Genomic DNA, 9,165 nt, shown 5'->3' with positions numbered 1-9,165 from the left:
TTAATATGTTGATATAAAATGGAAAAATTTATGAACAAACTATGATAAATATAAAACCACACTAATTACTTTGAGTTATTCTTATAAAACTGTATTTTCCTTTAACTACAAATTGCTCAATTTTGATATTTTGGATACTAATTTTTCAAAAGTTTAACACTCTTTTTTTTGCTCATTTTGGAAAAAAAAATAACCTCAAAAACAACAAATCTAGTTATTACCTAGGAGGAGATTCATCCTGAAGAGGAAGTTTCTTTCTGTAACGCTCCTCTAATTTCAGAGAGGATTATTTAACCATGTATGGTAAAAGAAACGGGGACGATTTTTTTTTATAGCGAAGGTCTTAATTCATATGTTGATCCTAATAAACCTGCTTGCTTACCACCTACTTCTATGATATTAAAATGCTCAAGAAATTACAACTTCTAGACGTTATGCCCTTTGTGAAATTCCAAATTTACCAACCAATTTAATAAATGACTTTTTTCTCCGTCAAAAATGGATACAGAAGGCTAAATTCCAATTTGTTCATTTCCTATAGTGCGCGCTCTCACTCAAGAGGATAAGATCATTTTTCAATCTATTAAAGAATCCAACATCTTCGAAGTTAAGGATGAATTAAAGTTACTTACCAAAGTTGATCCTACCGACTGTACAATATTATGTTTAAAACAATCCTACAATGATGACGACTGATTATTATTTTATGTACACACTTATATTATATCATGAACTAAACAGGAATGCATTATATATACATTGTCATTAGCAATCCCATGCTAATAGTGTCCTTTCCGTCAAATACCTTCTGATAGAGAGTGACGTTCCAACTTGTATATTTAACTACTAAAACTCCAACTCCAACTGTCTAGTTGGGAGAAGAAGATCAAGGAAGACCTCGCTTAATCTATTAATCAACTTGCTACAATTTCTATGTACATGCTAAGACAATCATGATGGCCATGAATAGTGATTTAGGATTGCCCCCGTACACAAGAAGTCCACACCATCTTGTAACAGAGGTCGTAAACGTCAAGAGGATCGAGAAGTACAGAAGCAAAAAGATTTGACCCCTTCTTTCGCCAGATTTGAGCCCGCTGGAAATACCATAATAACAACATGAATGTTGGATTCAGGAGGCAATGAAACACCTTATGCATTCGCTTCTGTGGTAATTCACTCTCAATCATAACTATCTGTTTCTTCTAAAATGCTATAAATTTGGTCACAAATGTCGCTGCTAAAAAGTATAAAATATTTTGCTCTTTAGAATTCTTTCCATTTATGAACAACTCTACATGCAATAATAAAGGTTTTCACAAAAAATATATGTAATGACATGTTAACTTACTAATCTATCTACAAACAAAGAGGACTTCAATATATATATTCTAAAGAGACAAAAAACCAAAGAAAATTTTTTAACTTAATAAAAAGAGATAAAAATTAATTTTCGAACCCAGAAGGACACCAGTGTTATTGTCCGAGGACCTCCGGTACAAATTCTGGTGATCCTTTATGATAATGGTGTTAATAAGTTTTTCTTTATTTCCACTTCAAAGAGCATTAAAATAGTTACACATCAAACTATAAAAGTCGTAATGTTCGTGTCGAAGAATGCCACCGGCTTTGTACAAAGGTATAACTGTGCTGTAATCAAATAAAAAATGGTAAACAGATTCATCATCAATTCGACAGAAATAACATTTTCGTCTTTCTACGAAAAAAAATTGGCAAACTAGAAAGAATCCGGTACTTCAGTCATTTCTCTACGAAAGACAAGTGCGAACTTTTGAGAACATTCATAATTTTTTTGACACAGATTTTAATTTTCCTTCGATCTAAATAGCTGATGAAAGGAGTCAATGTTGGTATTTGTTTGTTTTTCCTCAGTTTTGTAGTCCTAGAGGTTCATTGAAATCGATCAATTACTACAGGTAACGGAACCTGTACAAACTTCCCAAAAATTACTCCAAAAAGTTTATAAGCCATTTTGTTAATTAAACTACTTGAGACATAAGTTTCGGCAGCAAAATTGAGATCAATGGTTGCAACTCCAATGTTGTAAATGGAATCTCTAGTTGACAATTCCCACTGAAGAGACAAATATAAAGCTCTATTATAAAATAAATTTTATAAATTTTAAAGATTACTCTTTCTAATAATTTTTAAATATCTGATTAGCATAATTTTTGTTTTATTTGGAAGTGACGGATGAATCAAAATATGGGATACCAGTGTTCCGTCGATGCAAAAGGGTTAAGGTCTCATTTGTGACACATTCATCAGGTTAATAAGAATAATTTGTTGATATAAATTGAGGATAATTCGTCGAAGAATACAATTTAATCCACAATCAATTTAGAGAAAAATCATTCTATCTTGCTTTTATGTTGATGGGACATATATGAACATTTCTTCTTTAAGAAAATGCTTTATTTTTATAAATTAAAAGTTGTTTTAGAATGAAAATAACATATAACTCAAGCACGAAAATTGCTTGAACCACTGTTGTGCAACACGAACCCAACGAGTATACACTGCAAATTTTCATGATAGCTTTCGACTTGTATTTCCCTATTACAAAGTAAAACTGTAGAATATGCACATTTCTTCCTTTGAGACCTCTATACTCGACGCACTATAATGCACGACTGAAACAGCCAAACACAAAACTAATTTAGAAGAGTATGTAGTATATAGTCACAATGCTATATCGTATTGTCCGATGTAACCAATAATGAAGAAGAAGTAGTTAATAAAAGAGTGAGAAATACGAAATTACTTTTTCCCCAACCTATTATTATATTTATCTAATTATTGTTGTTAATTCACATAGAGCATCGTTTATTTTTTTTTAATCAAAATCTTTTTTTATCAAAGTAATTAAACATAAAGGGGGCAATTAATTTAGCACTTAGCCAACTAATGTATATACATTTTTTTTTTTTTGAAATATTATATTTCTTTTACATTATATACACATAGAAGTACATTGACAAACGATAAATTTACAAACAAACACCATGTACATGTAATTTTTAATTCATCAGTTATAATTAAATTGGTACATCAATATCCATTAAAAAATTGCTTATGAGCATATCTATAGTATAAAATTACTAATATTTATATAATTAACTATGATTAAAAGAGACCAATAATTTAGTTCCACGACTTCCATATGTTATTATTTTTTCTCCTTAAAGAGGCTTATAACAATAAATCTTTCATTAAAAATTCTTATAGATGGGAAAGCAGCTCAAGATTAATAAACAACGCTACTTGAGTGGATGTTATTTGTAAACATTACCATTACGTAGGCTACTATATATATTTCTGGCTTAATAATGAAAGTACAAATATTTATCATGACAAATAATTTTATTGTTTATCAAAGTATCCTCCAGCATGGTTTATACACTTTTAGATGCGCTAAAACCAATTGTCGTAGCTCTTTTTCCACTCCGATTGAGACACCTCCAAAACATGGTATTTAAATGCTTCAATAGCATCTTCTGCCAACGAAAAACATTGACCACGCATTTTTTTAATGATGTGCGGGAATAAAAAGAAGTTATTGGGTATAAAGTCAGGGCTGTGCGGTGGATGACCCATCGATTTGACGTTATGGCCGTTCAAAAAGATGCTGGTTTGAGCCAATGTGTGAGAGCTCACATTCGAGAACAAACCTTTTTTATGACCAGGTGTACATGCAATGTCGGGTGTATGCTAGTGGAATAAATGACTAAGGATGCTTCTTTCTCACGGTACATCACATGATGATCTTGCATTACCACTTCACGCACGGCATCCATGTTTTCTAGCATAACAGCTTTTTTTGGACGACCTTCACGGAGTTTGTCTTTGAGCGAGCGTCGGCCACAATTAAATTCATTAACCCAGTTTTTACAGTGCTTCATCGCCATACAAATATTTTAGTTCATCAATGCACTCATGTCATAATAATCAACGTCGAAAGTTGTGAAAAATGATTGCACGAGAATTCAGTTCACGACTTCAAACTACTTTTTTTGCCAAATTATTTTTTTAAGCCCCTGTATACAACACAAATGGTGGTTGTGCGTTAAAACATTCTAAGTACGATAATGCTACAAAAATGTCAAACTTACCAAAGGAAATGTCAAATAGCACCTGAGAACATTTAGTGTAGCCTAGGCCAGAAATATATATAGCAGCCTAAATACAAATTATTATGTGTCTAGTGGTGTACCCCAGTACCCCAGTACCCCACTGGAAAAGGAGTCCATGATTTTAATCAAGGTGGACACGCAGCTTTGGATCCTATGTGGAATAATCTTGTTCATGTGCTTTGCCTTGTAGAACATTTCTTGGACCATTGAAATAATGTTCTCATTTTTAAGATACTCATTATATGAAGGTGATGTGACGATAACCTAATCTAGCTGGGTGAGTCTCACTCCAAAGTAGCGCCATACTATGTACTCCAACATTATCACCATAGGTATAACCATTTTGAAAGAGTAAAAGACATGAAATGATTTCTTTGTCTCCTTCTAACAGAATGAACACTTTATACCCTCTGGACTTGCTTTAGGAGTATGTCTCTTTCTCTGTCCAGTTTATTCATTCTTCTCCGAATTAAGGTGTAGGTGTGTTCCACTGAATGGCCGTTGCAGAAAGATTCTCTCATTATTTTCGACTATACTATTTTCGAGTGCAATATATGCCGGAGTTGAAGGCCCTGTACGCTTCTTATCCGCTTTTTGGATCTGAGCCAGTAGTTCTACTAATGTAGGTTATTCAAAATTATAATCATGCACATAAATTATAACATATTAATTATTATCCGGTTATGGTTGCTTTATTATATTTCCCAATAAATTACTCTTTTACTGGCTGATAATATGGGAAATATATGTATATATTAGAAAATTGTATTTACAGTTAAAGAAAGGAAAGAAAATATTTGTTTCGAGGGGTTTTTTTTCTTCTTGAAATCAAAGAACAATGGATAATAATTAATTATTTTCTATTGCAAGGTTTATATATGTTTCAATTCATCTCTTCATAAAGAGCTTTGTAAACAGTAAGGCTTTTATCTATAGGGTTGTAAATTATAAGTATTGTGGGTATGCAAAAAAGTTCATTTTTTGTATCCATTCCCTCTATTTAGACCTGCAACGCGAGCACGCACCCTCTGCTAAAATAAACCTGTTTATATCAGTAATTATATAATGGTATCGTTGATGATTTTTGGTCCTGCAAATAAATTAACTATTACATTTGCCTAGATTAGATATTTTTTTCAATCATCCTACTTTTCTCGCTGCTAATCATTAAAATTGTTTTTTTCTATATATTTAATCACTTGATAGAGATTTAGTTTCATTTATCTAAAATATTTCTGTTGTTCTGCAGCATTAAGTACAGGTGTATACCAGTGTTTGGTCTTAATTTATTTTTTATGACATTGGTTTAAGCTTCTTCAATATTGTTTTCGAAATTTTCTTGTTTTTCTTAAATTTTGAAATTAAAGTTTTCCAAAAAAGGCAAGCATTTTTTGGATCAATTAGACAAAAAAAATTAAGAAAAGAAAATTGTAAATTCAAATAGTAGAAACAAAGGAATAATAATTTAATAACTTTTTTTTTAATTGCACAAAGTTGTAGCACCCACTGTTTCCATATAACGAGCTTATTGTTTACATCTCCATCACATCTTTAAGCCCCAAGAAGACGTAGTGGAATCATTGAAAACACTGTACATTGTTCAATCAAAGGAAAAAAGATAATAGTTCAGAAAAAATAAATCATAATAGCTATTCAATTTATTTTCTAGTCTAAATGTGTTATTATTTGGATAAAATATCAACCGAGTGAATCAAAACTTTTTTCCCATTCGGAATCCCCAGCTTAATCAAAAACTATGTAGTTAATGAACTAAATGTTTTTACACCTTTTTTTACTTTGGTACTTTTTGACTTACAGTTCAAGTGTATTGGAGCTCAATATGACCTCCATTAACCTTAATGATGGCCTCCAACCTGGGTCTTAAGGCTGAGCAAGTCCTTTTTACCATTTCCTTGTCCAAATCGTCCTAAATCTCATTGGCAGATGTATTTGACATTACGTTTGTCTCCACATGCACCCAGATGGAAAGTCCAACAGGTTCACGTCTAGTGAGTATGGTAGCCACATTGTCTTTTTACAAAAAGCTATGTTCTTCTGGAGAAAGGAATGAACTACTGGGGTAGTATGTGTAGGTGCTTCATCCAGTTGGAGATCCACATTATTGTTGGGAAGCTGGCCTGAACTTATGGGATCATCTTTGCAACATTCAGGTCCTTGGGATGTGATATCATGGACTTCTTTTGGTGCAGCCATAACGGCCTCTTTGATGGCAGATTATGATTTTATTATCTGGTAGCCTCTTTGATAGCAGATTATGATTTTATTATCTGGTAGCCTCCACCAGGCTTCCTACTTGGGGATTTTTCGGCTTTCTGACATTTTTTGATGTTGTACATGGTCTGCTTGACAATGTTATATTCTTTGACTCCCCTCATTAGAAAAGAAACAACTTTTACGCGATCCATTACTCTCTAGCTGTGAAATAAAGACACAAAAGATTGAAAATTATCAGCTTTGGCTCTAAGCTATCATCTCCCTTCAGAAGTTTTAAAATCATTCAATGCAACTTCAAAATATTAACATTTAAAGTGATCAGGAAATACTTATTATACACCCTCTAAGTCTATAACATTTAAAGGCCAACTAATGTCATAAAAAAATACATGGATAAAATTATTACCTTTTGTAATTTCTTTTTATATATTTTTTTTAAACAACTCTAATTTATTTGCAAAGTTTTACTGGAAAAAAGTTTTCCCTTAAAATGTGTACGTAAATCATTTATATATGGCTTTAGTTAAAGTAAGTATATTTTCCTGATTGGTGGTATAATTAATAAATTTTTGAACAAGACAATTCACCATTCAATAGAATGTCACTTTTTATGTCTTGAAATAGAATTTGACTGAACTTAATATAATTTCAGTACACATTCCATAAGTGGATGTCAGCACAAAACCAATCTTGAACAGAATTCAAAAAAGGAGAAATCCCAATATTTTTTTTTTACTTCATAACTATTATACGCAGGACTTTGTAGATATTTTGGTAATATATTCTCAAGAAATTATAATAATTATAGCATATTAATTTATCCCTTCTTTAGTGAAAGGGGATATTATACACCCCACTATTGACAAAAATGCTTTCTAATTCATTGAATCTACAATTTTTTGGTAATACTTTTCCGTATACTTCTGAAACATAAAATCTAATTATATTCAATATGTATTTATGTAGATAATGTCTGGTTTAAGATTTATTTGTATATTTTGGAATGTTTAATTGTCGTGTCTTCTCTGTAAAATGAATCTTCTTTATGTATGTTGCATTTGTCGCCATGATGTCAAAAACTTCATTAAAGTTTGTTGATACAACAACATTTCTGCCCACAAAAAAAGACAACATCACATAGCTATATCATAACAAAATTGCCGACGCACACATGCACCGATTACATCTTAATGCCCAGTATTTAGATGTTCTCACTTCAAGAATAAAATAATAATGCTTACAGTTTTGGAAAATAGAAGAGGCAGTTCAGGTTGCAACAAATAAACATCTTTCGTTGTCCAAAGTAAAAATTTTACAATTATATCCATCATTGAAGGATTTCATTAAATCATTCTTAATCATAATATATATTATCATGATTTTGACATTGAACAATTGATTTTTTTCAACATATTATGTTGGAAAGACAATTTTTTATTAATTCACGATATCTATAAGTAATAACAATTGAATTTGCATGATCAAAATATCAGAACTTCACCTATCTATAACTTACATGCAATGATTATTTATGTATGTAATTTTGAATAAAAAAATGATAGAAAATGAGGCCAACAGTTCTTGATTATGCATACATATAAATTCCAAAAAGATAAAGTATAGTATACAAATGCTTTGATCTATATATAATAAAATCTTCAAAAAAGTTTATAATGGGAAAAGTTTGAATAAATTTCTTTTCTTTTTACCAGGTTTTTCACATTTTTTTTTTTCATACAAGATGTTTATACATTCCTATATCAAGTCATTTTGTATTTTTTTATCATGTAATTTTTCTAGATTATTGAATAATTATTTTTAAAATATGTACATATATTTTATAATAAGGAATGATTATTAATTGTTCTTAATTTCATAAATAATCTCAAATGCAGACTGGAATAATAAGAAGAAATTGAGAATTCAGGATCATGTAGGACGTGGATACTGCGATCACCAGAAACCCGGTAAATTCAATGAAGGAGCGTACAAAGAATATCAGTTTCAGTGATTGGACTATGATTAAGTATGTGAAGACTTTGGGGAAGGCCTCTTAGGTACGAATACATTAGCAACTGATTTCAATAGTAACCAAGGCCAACTGGATCAAGCGAGACCAGAAAATTATTGACTTAGTTAAAGCATAATAGATCAACATTCAACCCTTCTCCCCAGACCATTCATCCCTCGACTATGCTATTTTGGATGTAGTCAAGATGATACACTGTGCTACCGCTTACCGAAATTTGGACGACTTCCAGGCTTCTGTTGAGTAGGAGTAGGCAGCCAAGTTGAGGCTTTAATACAGGAGTGCTGCAGTTATTTAAGACCCAGGTTGGAGGGAATGGTTGTAGTCAATGGATATCCTTTTTAGACAAATATATAAATAAGAAAGTATGTTATTATGTCCCAATCAAGGTTAATGGAAATACAAGGTGTTACCATAACTTGTTTACGATTAATATTTTACTTCCTCCACGCTTTTAATATTGACGTCATAGTAGATGAGTGGGTTGTTTGTTTTGTCAAAATCTGTTTTTCTTGCCCAGCTGTTGTTACTACACATCAAATTGAAAATTCTAGCAAACTCGATGACATGATAATCGGACCTTGTGTTTCATTAACCTTGGCTCCAATATTGTTCTTTTTTTCATTTTTGCAAAAGTTATGCGTATTTCTTCGTTATCAAAAAGTCCAAGATGTAGATTGCATTAGTTTTATTCTTTACAGTTCTGAAAATCATATCTAAATAGTTGACTTCCTCCATTGTCGATAC

The sequence above is a fragment of the Lepeophtheirus salmonis genome, chromosome 5 (assembly GCF_016086655.4).
Source record: "Lepeophtheirus salmonis chromosome 5, UVic_Lsal_1.4, whole genome shotgun sequence".
Lineage (NCBI taxonomy): Eukaryota > Metazoa > Arthropoda > Copepoda > Siphonostomatoida > Caligidae > Lepeophtheirus > Lepeophtheirus salmonis.
This window is presented reverse-complemented; position numbering follows the sequence as displayed.